This window comes from Haliotis cracherodii, unplaced genomic scaffold (genome assembly GCF_022045235.1).
Source record: "Haliotis cracherodii isolate W230 unplaced genomic scaffold, xgHalCrac1.p SCAF_9, whole genome shotgun sequence".
Lineage (NCBI taxonomy): Eukaryota > Metazoa > Mollusca > Gastropoda > Lepetellida > Haliotidae > Haliotis > Haliotis cracherodii.
In genome coordinates, this window is record NW_027266343.1 from 12,572,071 (window position 1) to 12,599,595 (window position 27,525).

At 40.8% G+C, this 27,525-nt stretch overlaps 1 long non-coding RNA gene across 2 annotated transcripts in view; it reads left to right on the forward strand.

Moving 5' to 3' along the window:
• LOC139453227 (uncharacterized) overlaps positions 1–25,499 on the forward strand; it is a 193,932-nt gene extending 168,433 nt beyond the window's left edge. For both annotated transcript variants that reach the window (XR_011652407.1, XR_011652406.1), the window contains exon 5: positions 25,332–25,499. This is a non-coding gene — a long non-coding RNA (uncharacterized lncRNA). The remainder of the gene's footprint in view (positions 1–25,331) is intronic.
• Positions 25,500–27,525: the final 2,026 nt, after the last annotated feature.

Consider the following 27,525-nt stretch of genomic DNA (forward strand, 5'->3'; position numbering starts at 1 on the left):
GTAGAACATAACTTTATGTTTAGATTTTAGAATTTATATACTAGTATCATACATAGCAAGGAAACATTACCTTCTCCAATGTAAAAAAAAAATATTTGATTTCTGTCACAACCAGTGGTATGCACACATTTTCCATTTTCTGAAAAGAATTTAATATTAGATAAGAAAATAACAGGATTTACCAGAAAAGGCATTGGTTTTATCGAATCCTTTGACAAACATCAGGTTTAGTTTATTACATATTCATTATTCTATATTCAAATTTCCCATGCGATTTCGCATTTCAGTTTAGGAGCAAAACAACCTACAAATGAGCATGCATTTCTAAATACATAATGCATTAATTCAAGGTTGAGACTCCTTGAGAATATTATGTTCATTCTGAAGGAGCTTGTCGTGACAGATCACCAGACACTGTGGTGAATGTACCCAGCTTCTGCAGCAAGCTATTGTTAGCTAGAACCAGTACATATAGAGAGGCATTAAACTTTCAACACAAAGACCCTGCAGAGACAGAGGCTAGCAGATCTCCACATCATTACAGAGACCCTGATCCAATACAGTTCTGTAATGAATACATGTTGAAGGAAACCGAGATTCCAGTTACGGTGTGAAGGATTTAGCAGATCTCCACAAGATCCCACGGATTGGACTTGAAAGCTCCCCATGTGATGATTACAACACATGTGAAGGACGAAGGACTCTATATCGATTGTTAAAGGCACCTGTCTGTCACTGATGAATGCTTAATTAGAAGGTCTTCAATTGTGTCTCCAGTCATTAGAGCCTGTGTATGTGCATGGTTACATGGCATGCAACCTTCTGGGAATTTATTACCATCACAATGAGACCAGAGTGGCAATGACCTCAGAGACACAAGCAGACTCTCAACTGTCACCGTAGACGAGGTTGCTTGCTCCGGTGGTGGACGTACTTTTGACCGATTGTTCCTCGTCGTTAAAGGTAGGAAAGTCGTTTTGGTTGTGCTAGTTCCCTGTTTTCATCTGCGGGAGCAAAACTCTATTGATCAGCCTTGGTGAATGGCATTGATTACACCGAGGCAGTCTCTTCCACTACAGACAAACGAATGTTTGCAGTACTCCGTCAGATCAATTGGGGAGGAATCAGTTGGCTGGAACAGTTGCTGCAGAAACTGTGTTTAAGACTGTAGGACAACACCTATCGCTAGAGAAGACTCAGCATGTGTTTGGTATGTGATGTTATTGAACTGGATGCTTGCAGTTAGTCAGTTATAGCGGTTGTAGCGTAAGATTCTGGTTTAGAATGCCTGGCAGCGTGACCTAAATTAGGGGGATTTCCCAATTGATTGTGGCTGTAGAAGGTCGCTTTGATGTTTCTTGGCGTTGTGTAAAGGGTAATGATATGACAGGGTGGAGTATTTGTAGAATCGCTGCAAATGTGATCCTTAAACTTTGGCAATAAGCTGAATTCATTATAACAGTCTTTTGGGATCAAGTTTCCTTTTTAAGGATTTGTGAAACGTTCGATCTTTATGCCTTTGTTTTATGTGCATGCATTCTTTGATTAGTAGTGTGTAACTCTTGTGAAGGTGTGACATGCTTTGATCATTGTGAGGCTCAATATTCTCTCAGCTTGAGTGCTGATATTTCTTGGTTTGAATGTTTTTTGACGTAACATTACAATAATGGGGGGTAAAGCTGTGATATGGATGGTGCAGTATGTTTCATGTTGTCGCCCATGTGATTTTTGTTTGGGCCTCAGCCATCCTCTGTTTGATCAAGGCTACAACATTCAAGCTTTCAGTAAAGCTTTCAGAAGGTTTGATGGTAGACATGTGAATGACATTTTCAAATTTGATGCATCAGGGACAAAAATGATGTCCGATGCAATTCCCTATTTTGACTTATACCATATGTTCCTGTGTGTTTTTCAGGTGAACAGTTGACTTGCCTTTGCATGTGTTTGTGATGTGTACCACCTGTAGGGCAGGATATGGTCACCTTTTCGCGAACACCTGGTATCATCACTAATTGATAGTGATTCATAAGAACATGCTCATGATAGTCGAAATTGTACAATGGATGCTGTTTTTGGCAAAGATTTCTTATGAAGTGTTTGTTCGCTTTTATTTTACGTGTTACTTTTGTGCAGGAGTACTGTCACTGAAATGCTTCACTTTGAATGTTTTCTTATACCCCTGACCTAAGAGGTATATAGTTATACCAAGGAATTCTGTCTGTCTGTCTGCCTGTCCTCCCAAAGGACATTTTGTGTGTGCAACCTATAACTTGAAAACTACTGCATAGATTTTTTTGCAACTAGGGTGCCGTTTTTATACCAATAAGGGAAGGTGCTGTGCAAAGTAGGATTTAGATAAGTGGATTTTCTGAGAAAATATTGCTTTTTCATGTTTTGAGCTTAGAAATATGTTGGAGTCAAAGTCGGGAGTATCAGTGAGCCCTGCTAATTTTTTCCGTGTTTTAAAAGAAACACAAAAGGTGAGGTGAGCAGGGCTCACTAATATACCCGACTTTGACTCCAACATAAGTTCTCTCTCTTGGTTGTGCTATTCCAAAAGCATCTACTTTTCCAGAAATTCAAAACAGGCTTTTTCATATGCTCAGCCTATTTTCAAGTTTTCATTTGAATATTACAAATATTACAATTACTGAATCTTCTTTAAAGATACAGCTTAATCACATGAATCCTTTGAACATATTTCATGATTAGTAACCAAGTCATACACGGCTTGAGAAGTTGTAGTCCTGACAGAAATCTATGATCATGGGTTCAAATCGAATATTGCTATGATTCTGATTCTTGTCAGTGATAGAAATTTGTACCAGCCCACTAGCCCGAAACAGGTTTGTTAATGTTAACGGCATCCTAAGGGAAGTAGAATTTCAAATATTTTGGGTTGTATTTTTGTTATCACTCTTCAGACTGGTAGACGTTCTTGGATAATTTCAATCCCTGTTGGTCCGTCAGCACCAAACCCATGCTTGTTGGTTTCACCAAAGTTGAAATCATCTGAGACCAGCATCACTTCAGGCCTTCCTCCTACGTCAGTCTGACACTGTGATGTAACTGGAATACTCTTCATAGCACCATTTCCTCCCACACCTTACATGCTGTGATGTATTTGAAATACGGCTGATGTTATTTTAGACTTGCTGATTATGATGGATGCTGTCTGTATGTAAGTATAGTTTCTTGTCTGAACCTAGTCAGTAAAGACTCTAACTGTTGAGTACGATTGGTTTAAAATTGATTTGCCTTTGCATGTGTTTGTGATGAGTGCCACCAGTGGGGATGGATACGCCCACCTTTTCACGAACACCCGATGGCATCGATATTTGATTAAGATTCATGAGCACATGCTTATAATACAGTCGAAATCAGAAAATTGACTGCTTTTCGAGAAAAAGAAATGTTTTTTGTAGTTTTTTGTTAGTATTTATTTATGTAAGAACAATATCACCTTTGATAATGTTTTGATCCTTGTTCCCCCATTGACCTCTGGTGTGTCTACCTTTGCACTGTGTAGTGAATGTAACTAATGATAAGATAGATCCTCTCTCTAAAACATATTCCTAAATACAGAATACTGTACTTCCATGTTGGAATAGGTCCCCAGCATCCTATACTGGTCGTAAGAAGACTTAAAGGATCAGGTGGTCAAGCTCAGTGACTTGGTTGATAGCATGTAATCGTATCCCACATCGTGGATTGTTGCTCATAATATCAATCACTGGGTTGTCTGGTCCAGGATTGATCATTTACAGGTCTTGGCTGTAATATTGCTGAGCGTGGCATTACACAGCGTGCACAATAGTTTGACCCAGATTAGTTTTTGCCCACCTGTTGTCTTATAGTGTAATGAAACACATGCCTGAGTAAACCATGAAGATCCAGGGTGGAATAGGTCTTCAGCAACCCATGCTTGTTGTAAGAGGACACTATGCTTGTTGTAAGGGGACACTATGCTTGTTGTAAGAGGGCACTATGCTTGTTGTAAGAGGACACTATGCTTGTTGTAAGGGGACACTATGCTTGTTGTAAGGGGGCACTATGCTTGTTGTAAGATGACACTATGCTTGTTGTAAGAGGACACTATGCTTGTTGTAAGAGGACACTGCTTGTTGTAAGAGGACACTATGCTTGTTGTAAGATGACACTATGCTTGTTGTAAGAGGACACTGCTTGTTGTAAGAGGATATTATGCTTGTTGTAAGAGGACACTATGCTTGTTGTAAGAGGACACTGCTTGTTGTAAGGGGGCACTATGCTTGTTGTAAGGGGACACTTTGCTTGTTGTAAGAGGACACTATGCTTGTTGTAAGGGGGCACTATGCTTGTTGTAAGAGGACACTATGCTTGTTGTAAGGGGGCACTATGCTTGTTGTAAACAGACACTATGCTTGTTGTAAGAGGACAATATGCTTGTTGTAAGATGACACTATGCTTGTTGTAAGAGGACACTATGCTTGTTGTAAGAGGACACTATGCTTGTTGTAAGAGGATAGTATGCTTGTAAGAGGACACTATGCTTGTTGTAAGAGGACACTATGCTTGTTGTAAGAGGACACTATGCTTGTTGTAAGAGGACACTATGCTTGTTGTAAGAGGACACTATGTTTGTTGTAAGAGGACACTATGCTTGTTGTAAGAGGATATTATGCTTGTTGTAAGAGGACACTATGCTTGTTGTAAGAGGACACTATGCTTGTTGTAAGAGGATACTATGCTTGTTGTAAGAGGACACTATGCTTGTTGTAAGAGGACACTATGCTTGTTGTAAGATGACACTATGCTTGTTGTAAGAGGACACTAACAGAATCGGGTGGTCAAATTTGCTGACTTTGTTGATGCATCATATTCCAATTACGTGAATCGATGCTCATGATGTCAATCACTGGATTGTCTGGTCCAGACTCTATTATTTACAGACCGCTATCGTCTTGCTGGAATATTGAGTTGGGCCTTAAAAATGAAACAAACAAACTTGCCTAAGTCTGTCTTTAGGAGTGAGTGAGTGAATATGGTTTTACGCCGCTTTTAGCAATATTCAAGCAATATCAAGGCGGGGGACACCAGAAATGGGCTTCACACATTGTACCCATGTCCGGAATCGAACCCGGGTCTTCGGTGTGACGAGCGAACGCTTTAATCACTAGGCTACCCGACCACCCCCTGTCTTTAGGAACCTACAGTAACCTGACACAACAACACTACTTGGTGTCAGTGTAGTGTCACCGGCCACAGTCATTGATCAGCTATGGCACATTTGTATCAGAAGAGTGCACACATTGACGGACTCCATGGCTGTGATCCTTGTCAACTCAGCCAGGCTAAGCATGTGATAACTACTGGATTGAAAAAAGTCATTCAGCTCAACCAACCACAATTCTACTATATGTGTTTACTGAAGCAAAGATTTGGTGGGAGAAGAAACGCCATGAAAAATATCACTCAGACATTCAGAGGTGGTCATGCATTTATAGGACATATACGCTTGTGTGGCCAGATTGTTGATCAGGTGATTTCAATATACCTGGGCAGGTAAATTTAGTTTGATGAGGAAGTTTAAGATGACATTGCTGTGGATACGACTGTTCATGAAGTGTGATAGCAGTATATATAATTCCCAAATATTTCAGTCAGACAACCAGACTGACAAATTAGATAAAATGTTGGTAGTCCAGAATTTATAGACTAACGAACAAAAGTAAGAAACGAGTAAACATAAGAATAGTGACTGTTTTTGTTAGTTCTCAGAAAATAACAACAATGCAAAATAGACTGTCTCGGACTGTCAGGCAGGTGGGTGTGTGTCGCATATGTTAAATAGCTGATGATAGGCCACACATAGAAATAGCACTGTTGATCACAAGTTCATGATATCGAGTTGTTCATGTCTTGATTAAGTGCATGTCACTCTGTTATACAACCGAGATGATGAATCAAGAAGGAATATGCATGGTCCAGGCAAGTGTGACAAATGTTTCGCTGTAGTTAGGATAACAATAGGTCATACCGTCAGTGACCCATTTATATATAACTCCTGAGCTCAAGTATGTTTTGTGTCTTGAATAGATTTAATTTGGAATGCTTTATCTTTGGCGTGAATGTTACATAAACTTATAAACACATAAACATATGTACTTCATCGAGATCGTGATGATGATGATGATGATGATGATGTGATGTGATTATGATGGTAATTATGATGATGGTGGTGGTGGTGGTGATGATGATGATGATGATGTCAGTGATGATGATGATGATGATGGCAGTGATTATGATGGTGGTGGTGGTGATGATGATGATAATGGTGATGATTGCAGTGATGATGATGATGATGATGATGATGACGATGATGACGATGATGACCCCTTCACTCTATGTTGCTTTATGTTGTTTTGTTTTTCACAAATTCATAATATCCCATTATATTAATAAATTGTGTAAATTTTGCCCACTTCCACCAGTAAATATCAAACTGATTGTGTAAACGGATAATATACGTTTGAGAAGTTTCACTTCACATATCTCTCCAAAGGCTTTTGAGAACACAATGGCTGAATATTTCAATTATATCTCCAGTATGGATTATCGTTAGGTAAACATCTGTTTATTGAATACAGCATCAATTCGCAATTGTTCCTGGCAACAGCTGAGATTTCTCTTGCCTACACTCTCCTGTATGTCCAGTGTGATACACACCTACGCTGGAAATACTGTTAAATTAACACCTCTTTTCAAGCCAGATGTTTACTGAGAAGCCTTTGTCATCTACTGCTGCAGACCACTAACACAGAGCTAATGACAGCTGACTTCGTCAATTTCTGCATTACCTAACGGCTGGAAAATTATAGCATGTCGTAAGCTGTATTGACAGCGATGACAAAAAATTGGCATGTGGTTTGATTGAGCATTTGAGTCGTAGATTGTTTGGAGCAATCAGAGGCATTGAACAGCTCAACTCAATTTGTATTGTATTGATTGGGAATACAGTACAGACTCCATATTATGACAAGTGGCGGCAACTTGACCTCACTCCGAGTTCTCGTGCGCTGGCCCTACGTTCTACGGATTACTTTGTGTTCTAGGCTCGGTAAGTTTTTCAGCATCCTTGAAATACTTCTATCATATGTAATTAGCTTTGAGTTTATGAATGGTTATCTAATCCCATTCTGTTGTAAATGCTTCAATGTAGGGTAGTGTTGTTATTAACATGCTGCAATGTAGGGTAGTATTATTATTGACATGCTGCAATGTAGGGTAGTATTGTTATTGACATGATGCAATGTAGGGTAGTATTGTTATTGACATGCTGCAATGTAGGGTAGTATTGTTATTGACATGCTGAAATGTAGGGTAGTAATTTTATTGACATGCTTCAATGTAGGGTAGTATTGTTATTGAGATGATGCGATTGAGGGTAGTATTGTTATTGACATGCTGAAATGTTGGGTAGTATTATCATTGACATGCTGCGATGTAGGGTAGTATTGTTATTGACATGATGCAATGTAGGGTAGTATTGTTATTGACATGCTGCAATGTAGGGTAGTATTGTTATTGACATGCTGAAATGTAGGGTAGTATTGTTATTGACATGCTGCAATGTAGGGTAGTATTGTTATTGAGATGATGCGATTGAGGGGAGTATTGTTATTGACATGCTGAAATGTTGGGTAGTATTATCATTGACATGCTGCGATGTAGAGTAGTAGTATTATTGACATTCTGCAATGTAGGGTAGTATTGTTATTGAGATGATGCAATGTAGGGTAGTATTGTTATTGACATGCTGCAATGTAGGGTAGTATTGTTATTGACATGCTGCAATGTAGGCTATTATTATTATTGACATGCTGAAATGTAGGGTAGTATTGTTATTGAGATGATGCAATGTAGGGTAGTATTGTTATTGACATGCTTTAATGTAGGGTAGTATTGTTATTGACATGCTGAAATGTAGGGTAGTAGTATCTTTGACATGCTGCAATGTAGGGTAGTATTGTTATTGAGATGATGCAATGTAGGGTAGTATTGTTATTGACATGCTGAAATGTAGGGTAGTAGTATCTTTGACATGCTGCAATGTAGGGTAGTATTGTTATTGAGATGATTCAATGTAGGGTAGTATTGTTATTGACATGCTGCAATGTAGGGTAGTAGTATTATTGGCATGCTGCAATGTAGGGTAGTATTATTATTGATATGCTGCAATGTAGAGTAGTACTATTATTAACATGCTGCAATGTAGGGTAGTATTGTTATTGAGATGATTCAATATAGGGTAGTATTGTTATTGACATGCTGCAATGTATTGTAGTGTTATTATTGACATGCTTCAATGTAGGGTATTTGGGTAAATATCTTTATATACTATGAAATGTTTTCATCTTGTATGATAATTGTTATGGTTTCAGTAATATTTCTAACATAAAATGAATAGTTGTACCTAACGTACCAGTAATCTGGCTATAAGGGAGTAATTATTTAAAATGTCACTCACTCTGTCTCAAAATGACAAGACTTAGGCTCATGATCCTAGGTTTTTCTTTTGTAAGATCATCTGGCAAATATTAACTGTTGTGTATGATGTAGTAACTTATTGGAAATATTGGGAAATATGTCCTGTTCACTGTGTAACTGTGTTCACGTCTTGCCTTGCTTGTACTCCTAGGAGTGAGTGAGTATGGTTTTACGCCATTTTTAGCAATATTCCAGCAATATCACGGCGGGGGACACCTGAAATGGGCTTCACACATTGTACACATGTCTGGAATCGAACCCGGGTCTTCGGCATGACGAGCAAACACTTTAACCATTAGGCTACCTGACCGCCCTGTACTCCTTGGAAGACTGACCATTAGTCTTTACTATTTTCAAATCCCAGACAGATATGAGTCATCTCATAAACTTTAACTGCTTATAGTATGTTAATTCTCATCTTGTATGTACAAAGGTACATAATGTATGTGCTGTAGACTTTTGCGAATTTCAAAGCAAAAAATCTACTTTTTGCTAATGACAACAGACATTACTCTGATACTGAGAGGAGAATCTTTAAGGCTGTCATGTTAACATTATGTGTATAGCGCATTCAGACATACTTATTCTCAAGGTCAAGGAAACATCAAAGAATTCAGCAGAGATAAGAAGATTAGGAAATTTTAACAAGCATCACACATCCTTGTTAGTCCCAGAAGTCATGTTTGAATTTTTGTGGGAATAGAAGCCAGAAATCTGATACTTGTCAGCTTGATGGGGTTTTTGTTTTGAGTTGTGCAATCAGTTAACAAGCTGGATGGCATGCTGTCCGTTGGACTTACCTCAAGTTGACGGGGCTTGATGCGGGAAGCGTCAAGAGAAGCATCAAACTGACAACTTTGAAACTTTTTTACGAAGAAATTTATGTGCAGGACTACAAGACAAGTGGCTCTCATTAGGAGACCAACCATTTTACATTCTAGAGTAGAGGTTGGTGACACTATTTTTTGTAGTCACTGTTTCAAGACATACATATTTTTTCTCTGTCTGGCATTGTTTTGGTTGAAAGGTCTAAGGACAAATAATTTGTTTTTGTCTTTTCTGAACAAATTATTTTAAAAAAAATAAAAAAAGATCTTTGAACAGATTATGATGATGAGCAGTCATGACCCTTAGAATATGTTATTCTTTCAAAAAGTAACTTTAGGCTTTCCACCTACATCAAGCTTGTTTAATTAATTTGTTAATTAAATAACAATATAATTATTTGAATTAGAAAACTCACTCACTCACTCACTCACCCAAACTCACTCACTCACACTCACACCCAATTACACACACACACCCCAACCCAACCACCCACTAACCCACTCACTCACTCACTCACTCACTCACTCACCACCCACCCACCCACCCACCCACTCACTCACTCACCACCCACCCACCCACCCACCCACTCACTCACTCACTCACTCACTCACTCACTCACTCACTCACTCACTCACTCACTCACTCACTCACTCACTCACTCACTCACTCACCCACCCACCCACTCACTCACTCACTCACTCAACTCCCTGGTATTAGTGTCAGTGTCAGCATTACAGTATCCGTATTTATACAGTTTTTTACCACTGTCTTTATGTCACATCTGTGTATATAGCTCCAACACCTTAATACAAAAAAAAACAGTCCCTGTTCTCTTTGGTCGCATGCAACCATGAACAAGCAGCCTATAAAATTTCCCATGACATTCAACTATAATCTGCATCTGAAGCACTACACAGCATCTGAAGTGTTAAAAAATAATTTGTGTCCATCAAAACTGTTAACATGAGAGAGGGCCAAGGTTGCATGCTAGGTTGCGTGTAGCCTGCGTCAGCGTGATCTCTGACCTAGCTCTCTACCTTCGAGAACAGGAAGGTCATTACAATGGCTAGAGAGAGCAAGTGAGGAATATTTGATGTGATGTTTTGTGAGTCTTTAGAGGCCTATACAACAACGAATTGGGAAGATGAGGCCAGATGATCACTATCACAGGACTGCAGAGCCAGTGTGATCTGTTTGGCTTCATGAAAGACAGAAAGACAGAAAAGAGCACAACCTGTCCTAATGGCTGTATTGTGTTACTTATAGCTGACAGTTGTGTAGCGTAACCATATTGTGTTACTTATAGCTGACAGTTGTGTGGCGTAACCATATTGTGTTACTTATAGCTGACAGTTGTGTAGGGTAACCATATTGTGTTACTTATAGCTGACAGTTGTGTAGCGTAACCATATTGTGTTACTTATAGCTGACAGTTGTGTAGCGTAACCATATTGTGTTACTTATAGCTGACAGTTGTGTAGCGTAACCATATTGTGTTACTTATAGCTGACAGTTGTGTAGCGTAACCATATTGTGTTACTTATAGCTGACAGTTGTGTAGCGTAACCATATTGTGTTACTTATAGCTGACAGTTGTGTAGCGTAACTATATTGTGTTACTTATAGCTGACAGTTGTGTAGCATAACCATATTGTGTTACTTATAGCTGACAGTTGTGTAGTTTAACCATATTGTGTTACTTATAGCTGACAGTTGTGTAGCGTAACCATATTGTGTTACTTATAGCTGGCAGTTGTGTAGCGTAACCATATTGTGTTACTTATAACTGACAGTTGTGTGGCGTAACCATATTGTGTTACTTATAGCTAACAGTTGTGTAGCGTAACCATATTGTGTTACTTATAGCTGACAGTTGTGTAGCGTAACCATATTGTGTTACTTATAGCTGACAGTTGTGTGGCGTAACCATATTGTGTTACTTATAGCTGACAGTTGTGTGGCGTAACCATATTGTGTTACTTATAGCTGACAGTTGTGTAGCGTAACCATATTGTGTTACTCATTGTTGAGACCCGCTCTGTGGTGTAGTGGTAGAGCGTTTGCCCGGTGAGCAGAAGGTCCAGGGTTTGATCCCAAGCCGGGTAATACCAGAAGACGTTAAAAGATGGTACTTGTTGTTACCCTGCCTGGCACTCAACATCAAGGTGCTTAAACAAGGACTTGTCGGCTCGAAGTCAGTATACTGTGTCTGAGTGGGGTATTCATGTTAAACTGTGGCATGGTATATCAGTGAGCTAGCACTATAAAATCGGCATTAGTCCAGACTAGTACAAGCAGCCACACACACGCACACACACACATGGCCATGTGCAACAATGTTCATGCAGCATAACATGGCTGAAGTAACCCTTGGCCTGATTTTCTTCCAACCACATGTGCATGCACAAATATTATTTTATCCCATGAACTCTTTTTGAGGCGTCAGTATCAGATTCAGCTGCAATCAATGAACAAAAAGACGGTATTTGTGTATTTAGCTGCAGAGGGTACATGTGCTCGAGGAAAGTGGGAACTTGCAGGAATTGCAAATGAAGCATGGAAGTGTGTTGTCAAATATAAGATGGTGATGGTGATGATGATGATGATGATGAGACAATGTAATGATAAGAACGATGACTGTTGAGATGATAATGTAGACAGAGATTATAAAAATTGAGAAAACAGATAGCCCAACAGGGAGAACAAAAACTTGATGTAATAATATGCTTCAACAACCAATAAGTTTACCACAAATAATGAATGATGCAGGAATACACAACATAAAATAAAGTTACTACCATCAAGAACCCTGTCGAACTGAACAGGGAGTGACTACTCACGTTGAAAACACATGTCATGAAAGTTAAATTGGCTGAGACTTATCAATGTTCAGTCAAAGAACAGAAACATTCCGAGTCCCTCCACAGGCCAGGATGTTTGCCAACTTTCCGGACCAGTTCACCTTGCTTCATGGTCGACAGTGGCTGTATTGTCAAACGTCTATGCCTCGTCTGTGGCATATTCTTCGGGTCTGGAGGCTAACTGGCAGTCACGTAATCGGATTGCTGGGCATATAATCGGATTGCTAACAAAGCAATAAAATGGGATTTGGAGAATTTCTTTGAACAGGTTTTGATTCTTCTGTATAAACAGCTTGAGAGAATGTGACTTTGTATAACACAAGCATGTCACAGTACCCAGGAGCGTTCAAAGCAAGGTTGTTAAACATGGAGATCCATATTGTTCTGGTAATCAGCTTTATTCTTATTTCAGTTTGTAATTAAATTTTCTCCAGTGTTTTCAAGTGCGTGTATTTGGTGGAATTTAAAGTTTTGTGGCTATCTGTGAGTAATTATTCTCAAGCCTTCCTTATATCTCTTGGTCCTTTGTGTTGTGAGAAGCAGGGAAGCTGGTATTTTTTGTTTTGTGAAGATTTGGGGCAGAGTGACTTGGATGAAATGAGTGTCAACTTCAATGGGTATCAGGTGGCCGACATGTGTGGTCATCATCATCATCATCATCATCATCATCATCATCATCACCATCCAAACCCTCTTTGCTGCATTTATTTATTTTAATTTGTAAATGTCTTTCTCAAACCTGAAACTGGAACAGTGTCCTCAGATATCTTGTTCCAGCTTGTGTTAATGCTATTCTAAATCTACATAAATTGGCTCCATATAAGGTGTCAAAGATACGCACAGACTGCTATCAGTATACACACAACTTTCAAATTAATGTCTAACTGCTGTTTCAGACACACTTTGATGTCATCATTTTATCAGTCATCATTGCAGTGTGTGACCCAAGTCAACTATTATCCACAAAATCCATAGTCAATTTGCCAATCATTTCCTCGACTCCTGTGAGTTGTTCAGTCAGCAATGTTCAGCATTAGATCCCCCAACAACGTCCCTAGAGATCTGGGCAAGAAACAGAATTCAGCCCAGAACTTGCCACCATTTTCATTAAGAGACTGACAATGAGAAATGAACCTCATTTTTTGAAGCTACAGAATGAGGTTAATGTTCTTCATCTTATGCAAGTATGTCATCCTAGAAGGATTTTTCACAAGGAACCATTTGTCTTCATCAGCACTAGCATCCTAAATGGCCCTGAATTTGTCAGTAAATTATCTACAGACCATTAGTTGAGTTGATCATCATCATCATGACTGTTCCAATAACATAAAGAGGGCAAATCTGAAAAAGCCTTATTCTGATCTTGAATTAGAATCTCGATCAGATCTTCTAGGTTAATTGATAATACAGGCTTAACAACTGGCACTAGTCGTGTGTATCTGGTTACCATGATTACATATCGCTTCAAGCATCCTGAAAGCATCAGCTGTTGAACAATCTCCCTGTTCTCTGTCAGTTGAGAAGAACGGGGACATGGTTGAACAATCTTCCTGTTCTCTGACAGTTGAGAAGAACGGGGACAAGGTTGAACAATCTTCCTGTTTTCTGTCAGTTTAGAAGAACGGGGACAAAGTTGAACAATCTCCCTGTTCTCTGTCAGTTGAGAAGAACGGGGACATGGTTGAACAATCTTCCTGTTCTCTGTCAGTTGAGAAGAACGGGGACAAGGTTGAACAATCTCCCTGTTCTCTGTCAGTTGAGAAGAACGGGGACAAGGTTGAACAATCTCCCTGTTCTCTGTCAGTTGAGAAGAACGGGGACAAGGTTGAACAATCTCCCTGTTCTCTGTCAGTTGAGAAGAACGGGGACAAGGTTGAACAATCTCCCTGTTCTCTGTCAGTTGAGAAGAACAGGGACAAGGTTGAACAATCTCCCTGTTCTCTGTCAGTTGAGATGAACGGGGACAAGGTTGAACAATCTCCCTGTTCTCTGTCAGTTGAGAAGAACAGGGACAAGGTTGAACAATCTCCCTGTTCTCTGTCAGTTGAGATGAACGGGGACAAGGTTGAACAATCTTCCTGTTTTCTGTCAGTTGAGAAGAACGGGGACAAGGTTGAACAATCTTCCTGTTCTCTGTCAGTCGAGAAGAACGGGGACAAGGTTGAACAATCTTCCTGTTCTCTGTCAGTTGAGAAGAACGGGGACAAGGTTGAACAATCTTCCTGTTCTCTTCAGCTGACAGCTAATGAAATGAGACTATCTCAGCAGCCTTGACGACAGTGACAGGAATGTACACTGCAATAGACAACAATACAATCAGTCTCCCACATCGCTAATGTCCTCATCCACTTTCAGACAAGTGCTCCATGCCATTATGTCAGCTGGAACACCTATGTCGGTTGCTTCAATTCGGCCACAAGGACCAATTTGAAAGTCAAGGCCTGGTGAACTGAAACATTGTAGCGAAAACTGTGCTGATCCCACAACCTGTCAATGCAAAACTGTTCTCCAGGACTGGATTATTTCTGGAAATTTAGTTTTCCAGCTTAGTACTATGAAATTGATCATTTTCAAGGTGGCTTCCTTCTTCAAGAGGTTCATCCAATGGTTTAATGTGGACTTGTGGAAACAAATTTGTGAGAGCAAAGTTACATTATGTGTATTAGACTTATGGGAGTGTCTGGGGGTTTTCTTGGCTACAATTAACCTTGGAATATGTTTGGATTAGTAAAGAAAGTGCACTAACATAATGGGTGGTATGCTTTTTAATTTTATGCTTGTTTGCAGAGAAATTAAGAACAAAAATCATTGTTTGAATACAGTGTGTAATTTCATCCAGTGTATGGGCTAAATTCACCTGCATTGTTTAGTACATAGAGCAAGTTCGCTCGAGTAGTTGCTCAGGGTTTGCTTACATCAATTCCTGAAAATGAATATATGTGAGTTTGAACTTGACCATCCTTGTTTTTGCTTTCCCCATGTAGGGTCATACCTTTTTTCACTTGCTGTACAGATTTTTTACAGGAAGTACCTGTCATTAGGTGGGGGGAGATGAAAAGCATTATTTTTAAATATAGTTTTCACCTCCACTGCAGATCGACTGGTATAAAAAAATTAAAAATGGAGAGCCTGCAACACAGCTGTTGCTTTAAGCAATGCAATCCTGACGAATCTAGGGGAACACTGTTGTGCATCTATGCATCCTATCAATTTCAGGCAAAGCAACAAACTTTATTTTGATTCCGATGTTTTATATATGTCAACTTCAGTGTGTCCTTGTTCAAAAAATTCTAAAAAACTATTTCCATTTCAACAAAATTTACTGAAGGCTGATCCGTAAAGCAAGTAAAAAAAAGTGTGACCTTATTAAAAACAACGTTTCAGGATAAAAAGTTGTCTCTGAGTGAAATGGTCCTATGACAATATACTACTCAACATTTGCCAAGCACCACTATAGTCATCTTGAGTCAAAGGTGTGGTCCTTTGCAAATGTTGAGTCGTATATAATAAAGTGTTGCTATTTCTGAAAATATCTACTTAAAAACTAGGACGGCATAATCACATTGAAGTGTGGTCGAGGAATGTGAATAAAAATGACATTATTCATTGTATCCTCTGAGGCAATATTCTGATCCTATGTGGAATATTGCAATCTTCATCTGAATGGTGGAAGATTTATTAATACCAAATCTTCAGCCATTACTGTATATTCCATATGAAAGAAAATGGCTTTCTCCCGCTGGCACTGATATTACTATTGGAGAATTGTACTTGTATGCTTGTTTTCATTGGTTAAATTACCATGCCAATGTCAAGGTCAAATGTCAAATTTAAAGGAGACTATGAGTGTGACGTGCAATTTGATAAATTATGTATTTATAAGCTCCATCTGAACAGTCTCTCTCGTGATAAGGCGTGATAGCACTCCTTCAGAATCCAGAGGTAATCTAGCAAACTTTCTAAATTGCCTTCGCAAGGGAGAGGAAATAGATTCCATCTAATTTACGCTATTTTGCTGCATCGGCGTTGCTGAATACCTTGAAAGCTTGACTAATCTTGAATCAAGCGCAAATTCATTTCTTATGATATTCCTGAAAATGAGTTCTCGGGCATGAAATGAATTTTAATATTCTCACCATGTGAAAGCGATATGCATCAACCCAATTCCTGAGACAGATAAAAAGAGAGTTGACTACCGACTGCATTTTACCAGGAAGGTGTAATTTAGTCGAAAAATCAATGGATTTGAAATGGACCACCTCGTCTGATGTCAAAGAAATAAATTGACATGCCTTCACAGAATTTAGCCATACAAAGTTATGCTAACATGTTCCGTTCCTCAAACTTAAAGGAATTGTGTTTCATCCATGCAGAAGTTCCCAGCCTTAAGGCATTCAGTGTTGGCTGCCTGGTTTCCCCTGCACCAAGGCAAATATTGGCACTGTCGTTCCGCATTGAACAGACATCGACAGGAGGCGAAGCACTGGACACCAGACTCACTGCACCTTGTGATCGCTCAAAGGCTGTGTCGATGAAATTGTTGAAAAACGACATGCACAAGAAAATTGGTGGGAATATTCAACAAGGTATCCAGCCAATCAGTTGGTGTGCTGTAATAGCCTACGTGGGGAGTTCCCAGCTACCAGTCAATACACAGTGGTATAGATATGATTAGTTTGTGTGGGAACCTTTGAATGCTAAGCTAGTCTGTGATCGGAATAACTTCCACTATGTTGCCTGCTTGGAACTGACATGAGTCTATTGATTCGTTGGTCTTATCTATCAGCCAGATTGTTCATTCGCCAGTGGTCAGCACATTTAACTTGTTGAGGTAGAGATAATTCAGTTTGCTTGTTATGGTACCAAGAGCTTCAAAGCACGTGTCTTTGCTTACTGTGTGGACATACTGAAATGTCTGTCGGAATAGTTTGTCCTTCTAGAAGGTAGCCGCTCTGAACTGATGACATTAGTTGACATCGGCTTTGTAGTAGACAAGCTTTTTTCTCCTACAATCATGTTTTGGACTTTTTTCTTGTCCTTCTTTCAGCTCCAAACAAATTGAATTCGCTATGGCAATTTTGTAATGGTTTTTGTAGTGGTTGCTTGAAATTTAGAATTCTTCTCAGGTTTGGAAAACATTTTCAGTTTGTTTAACTTGTTTCAACATAGACCTAGCTTGAAAGGAGCAATTGGTAGCAATCAATTACAAGTATTTTGGAGGGAAGAAAAGAGCCTTCATGGCCAAAATGTCTGTTGAATTTGCATAATACTTTGATTGAGACAAAACTTTTCTGTTCAATGTTTGATGTTCATACTATTGACCACTGGTTTACCTGCCATAGGCATGATTAGAGGCAGGCTGCTGTCATCATGTAGTTTATTATTATTGCTGCTTACACTATATATTCACCTAGTCTCATCTTAGAGCTATTGCCTCACAGAACTGTTGCAACTCCATGTTGCTTCCTGGAACACCGTCTTTGTTGCCTTCCAGAACACAGTCTACGTTGCCGCCCAGAACACTGTTTATGTTGCTTCCCAGAACAGCCTTTATATTGCCTCCCAGAACTGTTGCAACTCCATGTTGCTTCCTGAAACACCTCCATGTTGCCACCCAGAACAACCTTTATGTTGCCTCCAAGAACACCATCTATGTTGCCTCCCAGAACAGCCTTTATGTTGCCTCCCAGAACAGCCTTTATGTTGCCTCCCAGAACAGCATCTATGTTGCCTCCCAGAACAGCCTTTATGTTGCCTCCATGCACTCTGTCTATGCTGCCTCCCAGAACAACCTTTATATTGCCTCTCAGAGTTGTTGCAACTCCATGTTGCTTCCTGGAACAGCCTCTATTTAAGTCAGTATGTTCACTCAATATTCAATCATTGCATAGCAGGTATTGAACACCAATGTGGTATATCAATACTTGTGTGCATTTCTTTGTCAACTTAGATGTCTGAGTTTGCTGGCATGAAGCCCCATAAATTCCTGACTCAAACTGCCGTTTTCACAGGTAATGAAGTTTAATAGCTAGATGACAGCTAAGCAGATTTACTTTAAAGCTATAAACCTCCCATCACAGAGCCAACACAGCTAGGATGCTTCATCCTTTGTTTCTCATCATTTCCATATTATAAAACACTTTTTTAGTTTTTTCAAAAATCCATCTTCAATCCCATGTCACTCAATTACTTTAGATGTAATGTCATATAGATGTGGCATTACGTCAAATCCTGGACAAAAGCTAGCGGCAGCTTTCTGTGACATTAATTGTCCTCGTCGCGTAGCTTCCTACACACGTTGACCGTAGTGCACATCTTTACTGCATTGTACAGCTGGAAAAAAAAATCAATGTAATTAATTTTCCTGATAATGTATATTGATTGGAGACATCGGTAATGTTTGACTACTTTCTATCACTATCAGATCTCAAAGGGATTACTTAAAGAGACTCTGTAAGGAACCATTCAGGGTGTTATGGCTCTGTCTATTTGCATCTTGCCAGGATTTTAGATCATGATTACACAATGAAAAATGGTTAGTCACATTATTTCTTTTCCTTTTAAAAAATACTGTCGCAGAAGATTCATAAAGTCTCTTAACAGGATTGAAGATGCTTTTGTGAGCAGTGTGAGTGATTTTTCTTGCTCATAGACAAGGTTTCACCAACGAGTATGTAATTGAGATCACATGCTCCGTGGAGAATGGTTTTGATAAATTCATAGCTGGCTACAGTTCTTTCTGTATCTAGGCTACATCGTATTTACGTGAAACAGTATTGATTTTGAGTCACATGCAAGTCTTGATAAATTGTTCTGTAGGTTTTTATGTGTATTGCCATGATCGTCACCAGTAGTCAGATGGTTAACTTGGACCGCTCTTTACACATCCAGGTTTTGTGTGAGAGGGTATTGCCACGATCTTCACCAGTAGTCAGATCTTAACTTGGACCGCTCTTTACACATCCAGGTTTTGTGTGAGAGGGTATTGCCACGATCGTCACTCGTAGTCAGATGGTTAACTTGGACCGCTCTTTACACATCCAGGTTTTGTGTGAGAGGGTATTGCCACGATCTTCACCAGTAGTCAAATGTTAACTTGGACCGCTCTTTACACATGAAGGTTTTGTGTGAGAGGGTATTGCCACGATCTTCACCAGTAGTCAGATGGTTAACTTGGACCCCTCTTTACACATGAAGGTTTTGTGTGAGAGGGTATTGCCACGATCATCATCAGTAGTCAGATGGTTAACTTGGACCGCTCTTTACACATACAGGTTTTGTGTGAGAGGGTATTGCCACGATCGTCACTAGTAGTCAGATGTTAACTTGGACCGCTCTTTACACATGCAGGTTTTGTGTGAGAGGGTATTGCCACGATCTTCACCAGTAGTCAGATGGTTAACTTGGACCGCTCTTTAGACATACAGGTTTTGTGTGAGAGGGTATTGCCACGATCGTCACTAGTAGTCAGATGTTAACTTGGACCGCTCTTTACACATGCAGGTTTTGTGTGAGAGGGTATTGCCACAATCTTCACCAGTAGTCAGATGGTTAATGTGTATTGGTTGGCCACTGCAAGATAATTATTTATTATTTGAACCACCTAATAAGACCACCTTTCAGTTGGAATGTACAGGCTTCATTGAATGAATGTTTGTTATCTTACCTAAATTTCTTTTATTTTTGCTTACTCCCTTGTGCATGATAGGCTTTTGCTTATTAACTTCATACCACAAGAGTGAGTGAGTATGGTTTTACGCCGCTTTTAGCAATATTCCAGCAATATCATGGCAGGGTACACAAGAAATGGGTTTCACACATTGTACCCATGTCGGGAATCGAACCGGGGTCTTCGGCATGACGAGCGAACACTTTAACCACCAGGCTACCCGACCGCCCCCATACCACAAGACAGGGCACTGGGGTAGCCTAGTGGTTAAAGTGTTTTCTCATCACGCCGAAGGCCTGTGTTCGAGTCCCTGCAGGGGTACAATGTGTAAAGCCCAATACTGATGGCCTTGTTATAGTGCTGAAATTATGCCAAAAGTGGTATAAAACAATACTCACTCACCCAATCCAATTCGCATCAGAATTCTGAATTCCTTATGATTTTCCTGATGTGATAACACTGTTAAAATATCATCTCACCTAGTGTTATCTGCAATTTTCAAATCTTGATAATGCCTCCTTTAATCGCTTTATGTTGATATTATTTTCACTATGAATAAAACTAAATGAAATCAGAAGTGAACATAATTAGTTCAAAAGTAGCCATTTTAGTTGAAGCTTGTGACAGCTGATGCAGTTCAATTGAGCCTTACATCTAACAGACCATGGGCCATCCCTTTGTTGGAGGATTCCATAGGGAATAGCATCACAGCAGCCGAAATCCTTCCATTAAATTGACTTCATATACCTTCTGACAAAACTCTGAAAGCTGGTCGTAATGGTGGCATCTGTGGCTCATTGGGCAATCATAAAACTAGAACCGTGGAGATGATTCTGGCAATTTAGGATGTTGAAGAGCAGGATGAGACTGCAACTGTCCTGATGATGCTTGTGAGGCGTTCCGCTCCACTTCTTCTGCTTGCATCAATCAATTAATATTTGATACCACAGCATGCACCACTGGGGATGGCAACCCTAGCTAGGAACAGGCCTGTGTTGTGCTCCTGGGGTGGCAACACCAGCTTGGAACAGTTGTGTGTTGTGCTACTGGGGTGGCAACACCAGCTTGGAACAGTTCTGTGTTATGCTACTGGGGTGGCAACACCAGCTTGGAACAGTTGTGTGTTGTGCTACTGGGGTGGCAACACCAGCTTGGAACAGTTCTGTGTTGTGCTACTGGGGTGGCAACACCAGCTTGGAACAGGTCTGTGTTGTGCTCCTGGGGTGGCAACACCAGCTTGGAACAGTTCTGTGTTGTGCTACTGGGGTGGCAACACCAGCTTGGAACAATTCTGTGTTGTGCTACTGGGGTGTCAACACCAGCTTGGAAAAGTTCTGTGTTGTGCTACTGGGGTGGCAACACCAGCTTGGAACAGTTCTGTGTTGTGCTCCTGGGGTGGCAACACCAGCTTGGAAAAGGTCTGTGTTGTGCTACTGGGGTGGCAACACCAGCTTGGAACAGTTGTGTGTTGTGCTACTGGGGTGGCAACACCAGCTTGGAACAGGTCTGGGTTGTGCTACTGGGGTGGCAACACCAGCTTGGAACAGGCCTGTGTTATGCTACTGGGGTGGCAACACCAGCTTGGAACAGGCCTCTGTTGTGCTACTGGGGTGGCAACACCAGCTTGGAACAGACCTGTGTTGTGCTACTGGGGTGGCAACACCAGCTTGGAAAAGTTCTGTGTTGTGCTACTGGGGTGGCAACACCAGCTTGGAAAAGTTCTGTGTTGTGCTACTGGGGTGGCAACACCAGCTTGGAACAGTTCTGTGTTATGCTACTGGGGTGGCAACACCAGCTTGGAACAGTTCTGTCTTGTGCTACTGGGGTGGCAACACCAGCTTGGAACAGTTCTGTGTTATGCTACTGGGGTGGCAACACCAGCTTGGAACAGTTCTGTCTTGTGCTACTGGGGTGGCAACACCAGCTTGGAACAGTTCTGTGTTATGCTACTGGGGTGGCAACACCAGCTTGGAACAGTTCTGTCTTGTGCTACTGGGGTGGCAACACCAGCTTGGAACAGTTCTGTCTTGTGCTACTGGGGTGGCAACACCAGCTTGGAACAGTTCTGTGTTATGCTACTGGGGTGGCAACACCAGCTTGGAACAGTTCTGTCTTGTGCTACTGGGGTGGCAACACCAGCTTGGAACAGTTCTGTGTTATGCTACTGGGGTGGCAACACCAGCTTGGAACAGTTCTGTCTTGTGCTACTGGGGTGGCAACACCAGCTTTGAACAGTTCTGTCTTGTGCTACTGGGGTGGCAACACCAGCTTGGAACAGTTCTGTGTTATGCTACTGGGGTGGCAACACCAGCTTGGAACAGTTCTGTCTTGTGCTACTGGGGTGGCAACACCAGCTTGGAACAGTTCTGTGTTATGCTACTGGGGTGGCAACACCAGCTTGGAACAGTTCTGTCTTGTGCTACTGGGGTGGCAACACCAGCTTGGAACAGTTCTGTGCTACTGGGGTGGCAACATCAGCTCATTTGAAAGAGGTCTGTGTTGTGCTGAAATATCTTGGTTAGCTAACCATTAAACCTGTGTCCATGTTAATCTACTGATCCATCTAACCCTACAATGAAACATTGTGACAGATGAAATAGTTCATTCAAAGAATTGCCTTTCCTTTCTATTCAAATCCAGTTGGGTGGTGGGGTAACCTGGTGGTTGAAGCGTTGGTTCGTCACGCCGAAGACCCGGGTTCGATTCCCCACATGGGTACAATGTGTGAAGCCCATTTTCCGGTGTCCCCTGCCATGATATACTGGAATACTGTTAAAAGCGGAGTAAAACCATACTCACTCACTCACTCACTCACTCACTCACTCACTCAAATCCAGTTGTTCATATTTCAACTAAACAATAAGATTTATGATGCAACCGCGTATCCATGCAATCTCAATTTGCATGTCCTGATGCATGGCTTGCCATGTGTATACTGTCTTTGTTCTGATGCAATATGATTGGTATAAGTACATTCCAGGACACTTTAAGGCAATCCCTTGAACTGCCAACTGTTGACTTGACTGTAGGGGATGTTGGACTTATACTACCACTATCTGCAGTCAAGTCTGTAAAACATCACTCAGGAAGTAGTCTTTGTGTGAGGGCTCTTCTGAGATCCTGTTCTGGGATAACCGACTCAGTATGTCATTGCTCCATGATGAGGAGCACACGGCAGGAGTCCACTACTCTCGTCCTACAGTGAGAAGATTGGTTTGTAGAGGTCCTTCAGCTCTCTGGGGCTCCAGGAACATCAACAATAGGCCGTGACCAGCACCTTCACCTTGACCTTGATCTTGGAGCCTGCTCTCCTTCTTGATGACCCACTTGGGGCTCCACACACTCTTTATTGTCGTGGAAGTTTACGTGTACTGACAGGAGGATTGGGTGGTGACAATGTCTGACCTGGCCGATTGTGGCCTTGTTAAGCAAACGCTGTGGATCTTTTCTGATGATGTCAACCAGCGATTTGCTGGTCTGGATTTGAATATGTGTTTGGGACAGAGCTGTAATAATGTGTTCGTTCATTCATTCATTCATTCATTGAAACAACATTCACACTCACTCACTCACTCACTCACTCACTCACTCACACACTCACTCTGGCCATAAGAAAATTCCTGGCAGGTTTTCTGTTCTGTTGAAGAGCTGATAAAATATGATGGGCTAGTCATAATGGCAGCCTATTGTGAACAGTACTAACTGAATGTTTCACAACACAACCTCAGCGATGAGGTAGTTGCAACCCCATTACATTAACATAGTCTTCTAACAATTGTAGTGCTAGGATCATGTCATAACACAGGGACCTGGCTGGGTTAGTGTAGATTCAAACCCAACAACCTGGATAACACGCATTGATATCAATTAATGAATGCTCACCGGTATAGAGTGTTTGTTTTGTTTTTATGGTAAACAGGCTTACTCTGTTAGCTGATCTTCAAACCTAGTTAGCCGACAGTTTAGTTAGTCTGATGTAATACCCAGTTAGCAGACAGTTTAGTTAGTCTGTTGTAATACCTAGTTAGCAAACAGTTTAGATAGTCTGATGTATTACCCAGTTAGAAGACAGTTTAGTTAGTCTGATGTAATACCCAGTTAGCAGACAGTTTAGTTAGTCTGATGTAATACCCAGTTAGTTGACAGTTTAGTTAGTCTGATGTAATACCCAGTTAGCAGACAGTTTAGTTAGTCTGATGTAATACCCAGTTAGCAGACAGTTTAGTTAGTCTGATGTAATACCTAGTTAGCAGACAGTTTAATTAGTCTGATGTAATACCCAGTTAGCAGACAGTTTTGTTAGTCTGATGTAATTTAATCATATTGATCGAGTCAGTCTGTTTGTATGTTTCTCCATGAAGTTCACCATCATCCAGCCTCATTGTTCAACTAGATCCATTAAGTACAACAAACAGGTTTCCCAGGTCCCATTTCAGCAGAGCCCAGGGCTAAAGTACAACACATATATGCCTGCTTTTGCATGTCTGAGACATTAAACAATATTGACTTAGGTAAGAAAGCTAACAGCAATTACAACCTTCAGCTATTATATCCTATTTCTCTGGTCAATAATTATCAACATTGTTGTCATATTTTCACATGTAAACAATGAAGTGTTTGTTGGCCGATTCTGACTCCGTCTTTGAATATGAGAACAGCCATTCCTGCTATGCCAGCACTGGTGATGTTTTGACTGCAAACATATCATGCCACTATCTGGGGAGTATTTATTGCGAAGCTAACATATCGGTTATCTTGTATAAATCAATAATGGCAAGTACGATGTACACAGAATGTAAGCTCCACAATTTATTTCTGCCCACTGAGAGTTCTCGTAGAGAGTAATTTTTCAAAATGTCTTTGGTATCAAATTATTCATTTGAATTTGATACAATATTGTATATTGTGTTTGTGATATCGTATTTGCTGGATATTTATGCAAGATTAAATTGTCTTTGAATTAAATGTGGCACAAAGTTGTATATCTGTATTGTAGTCGGAATGTTTCTTTTATTTATTGTTGATATTAATGTGAATTTTTATGATACGTCATTGTACAGATGTTGAGTCGGTGGATGTCATTTTTATTTCATGACTCAGTGTTATGAGTTCTTCAACTTCCGATAAGCAATTCAAGCTATCAGGGAATCTTTGTTATAGAAAATTACAAGCGTTTTGATGGGTGTTACGATGTTCGCGCGTTTGCCGTGACAAAAGACATTTATTCGCAGGCACTACATTCCAGTTGCCAGGAAATTCCCACACATGATTAATCTACATGCTTCGGCTTTGAGATCTACAGAACGACAGGCAGGGATGGATGGAGGCCAGAGCTTTAATCTTGCCATGCATGGGCGGCCATATTGACAATTTTAAGTGTAGGCTCGGGCAGACAAGTCAATTGCTTCGGAGGTGATATTGATTAGTGTGCATTGTTCTTGCAGGCTATCAATGTGACAGCGTAAAGTGACGCCAGCAACGCCAGCAACTCCGACCACAGTCAGTTCTACCCCACCACTCCTCAAGTGTCTTTGACACAGCTGCCTAAACTCTGCCAACATGGCCGCCTTCATAGCAAAACAGATGGTGGGCAACCAGCTCAAGTCTGTCACAGGTGAGTGATAACAGTTTGATGTTTGGAGATGTTTCACATCTAGTTCAGTATGTTGATATGGTTTGGTAACTGTTTGGTAATTGTTGGACTTCACGGGATTTCTTTCGGGTTGTTTTATGTCTGTGATTAAAGCAATGGATTGATTCCAACAGTTTCTGGTTCTAATGATCAAAAGTGTCTGATCTTGTTGCCTTAAAGCATTTTTGAATGATGTGTTTGTTGCACTGAATGTCACTTACTGCAAATGTTTTTTATGTTTTTCTTGAAAGCATGTGGGCAGTACCTATGTCAGTGGTATTTGCTGCCTGTTCTTTATTATTATTATTATTATTATTATTATTATTATTATTATTATTAACAACTTAAAGTTTTTTGAAGTGAGTTATTTCATTGAAAGAATGCCATATTTGAGCATTACCTGTATTGATGGTATCTTGAAGATATCAATTTGTGAATTTGCAAGTTTTTAATGTATGTTTTTGCATTGACTCTGCCACATTGAGCTGATATTGTATTTATTGGTTCTTGTCTGCAAGTTGTATCGATATGACGCTTTGAATATTTCATATTGCCAACTACCCGATAAGGCTTCTGTGGTTGTCATGGAGTTGATGACTTTCAGATCCAGAAATAGACAATTAATGGTAAAGTCAGTTGATATTATGAGGAACTCCAACCCATGGGAGGCCTTGTGTGGAAGTGTGTTTGTGCTGGCCGAATTCACTAAACCATTCCAGTAATCAATGAACGAAGAAGAGGCAGAGATCGCCGTGCCATTGTCACCTCCTCTACCTGACTATGATGAGTTTTCAAATCTAAATGAATGTTTGTGTTATACAACAGCTGTGAACGTGGCAAGATTGGAAGGTGTATCTGATGGAGTGCATGGCAGAGATAGAAACAAACACTAGTCCTTATAATGATGACATATAGCAAGACCCTTTAAAATGGCAAATGTCTTCCAGTCCTTATGATATCTTAACTAAAATTAATGGATAGTTTGGTAAGGACTATAGGACTAGTGCAAATTTCTGTCACTGCATGGTTGAGGGAAGGGTATGCCCACATGTGTGTATGGTTGAGGGGAGAAGAGGGGATGCCCACATGTGCATATGTTTGAGGGGAGGCCCACTTGTGTATATGGTTGAGGGGAGAAGAGGGGATGCCCACTTGTGCATATGTTTGAGGGGAGGCCCACATGTGCATATGTTTGAGGGGAGGCCCACTTGTGTATATGGTTGAGGGGAGGCCCACTTGTGTATATGGTTGAGGGGAGGCCCACTTGTGTATATGGTTGAGGGGAGGCCCACTTGTGCATATGTTTGAGGGGAGGCCCACTTGTGCATATGTTTGAGGGGAGGCCCACTTGTGCATATGTTCGAGGGGAGGCCCACTTGTGCATATGTTTGAGGGGAGGCCCACTTGTGTATTTGGTTGAGGGGAGGCCCACTTGTGCATATGTTTGAGGGGAGGCCCACTTGTGTATTTGGTTGAGGGGAGGCCCACTTGTGCATATGTTTGAGGGGAAGCCCACTTGTGCATATGTTTGAGGGGAGGCCCACTTGTGTATATGCTTGAGGGGAGGCCCACTTGTGCATATGTTTGAGGGGAGGTCCACTTGTGTATTTGGTTGAGGGGAGGCCCGCTTGTGCATATGTTTAAGGGGAGGCCCACTTGTGTATTTGGTTGAGGGGAGGCCCACTTGTGCATATGTTTGAGGGGAGGCCCACTTGTGTATATGGTTGAGGGGAGGCCCACTTGTGCATATGTTTGAGGGGAGGCCCACTTGTGCATATGTTAGAGGGGAGGCCCACTTGTGCATATGTTAGAGGGGAGGCCCACTTGTGCATATGTTAGAGGGGAGGCCCACTTGTGCATATGTTAGAGGGGAGGCCCACTTGTGTATAATGGTTGAGGGGAGGGGAGGCCCACTTGTGTATGTGGTAGTGGGAAGGGGAGGCCCACTTGTGTATGTGGTTTAGGGGAGGGGAACCTGTCAAAAGTGAAGGTGCTTATCTGTGAAC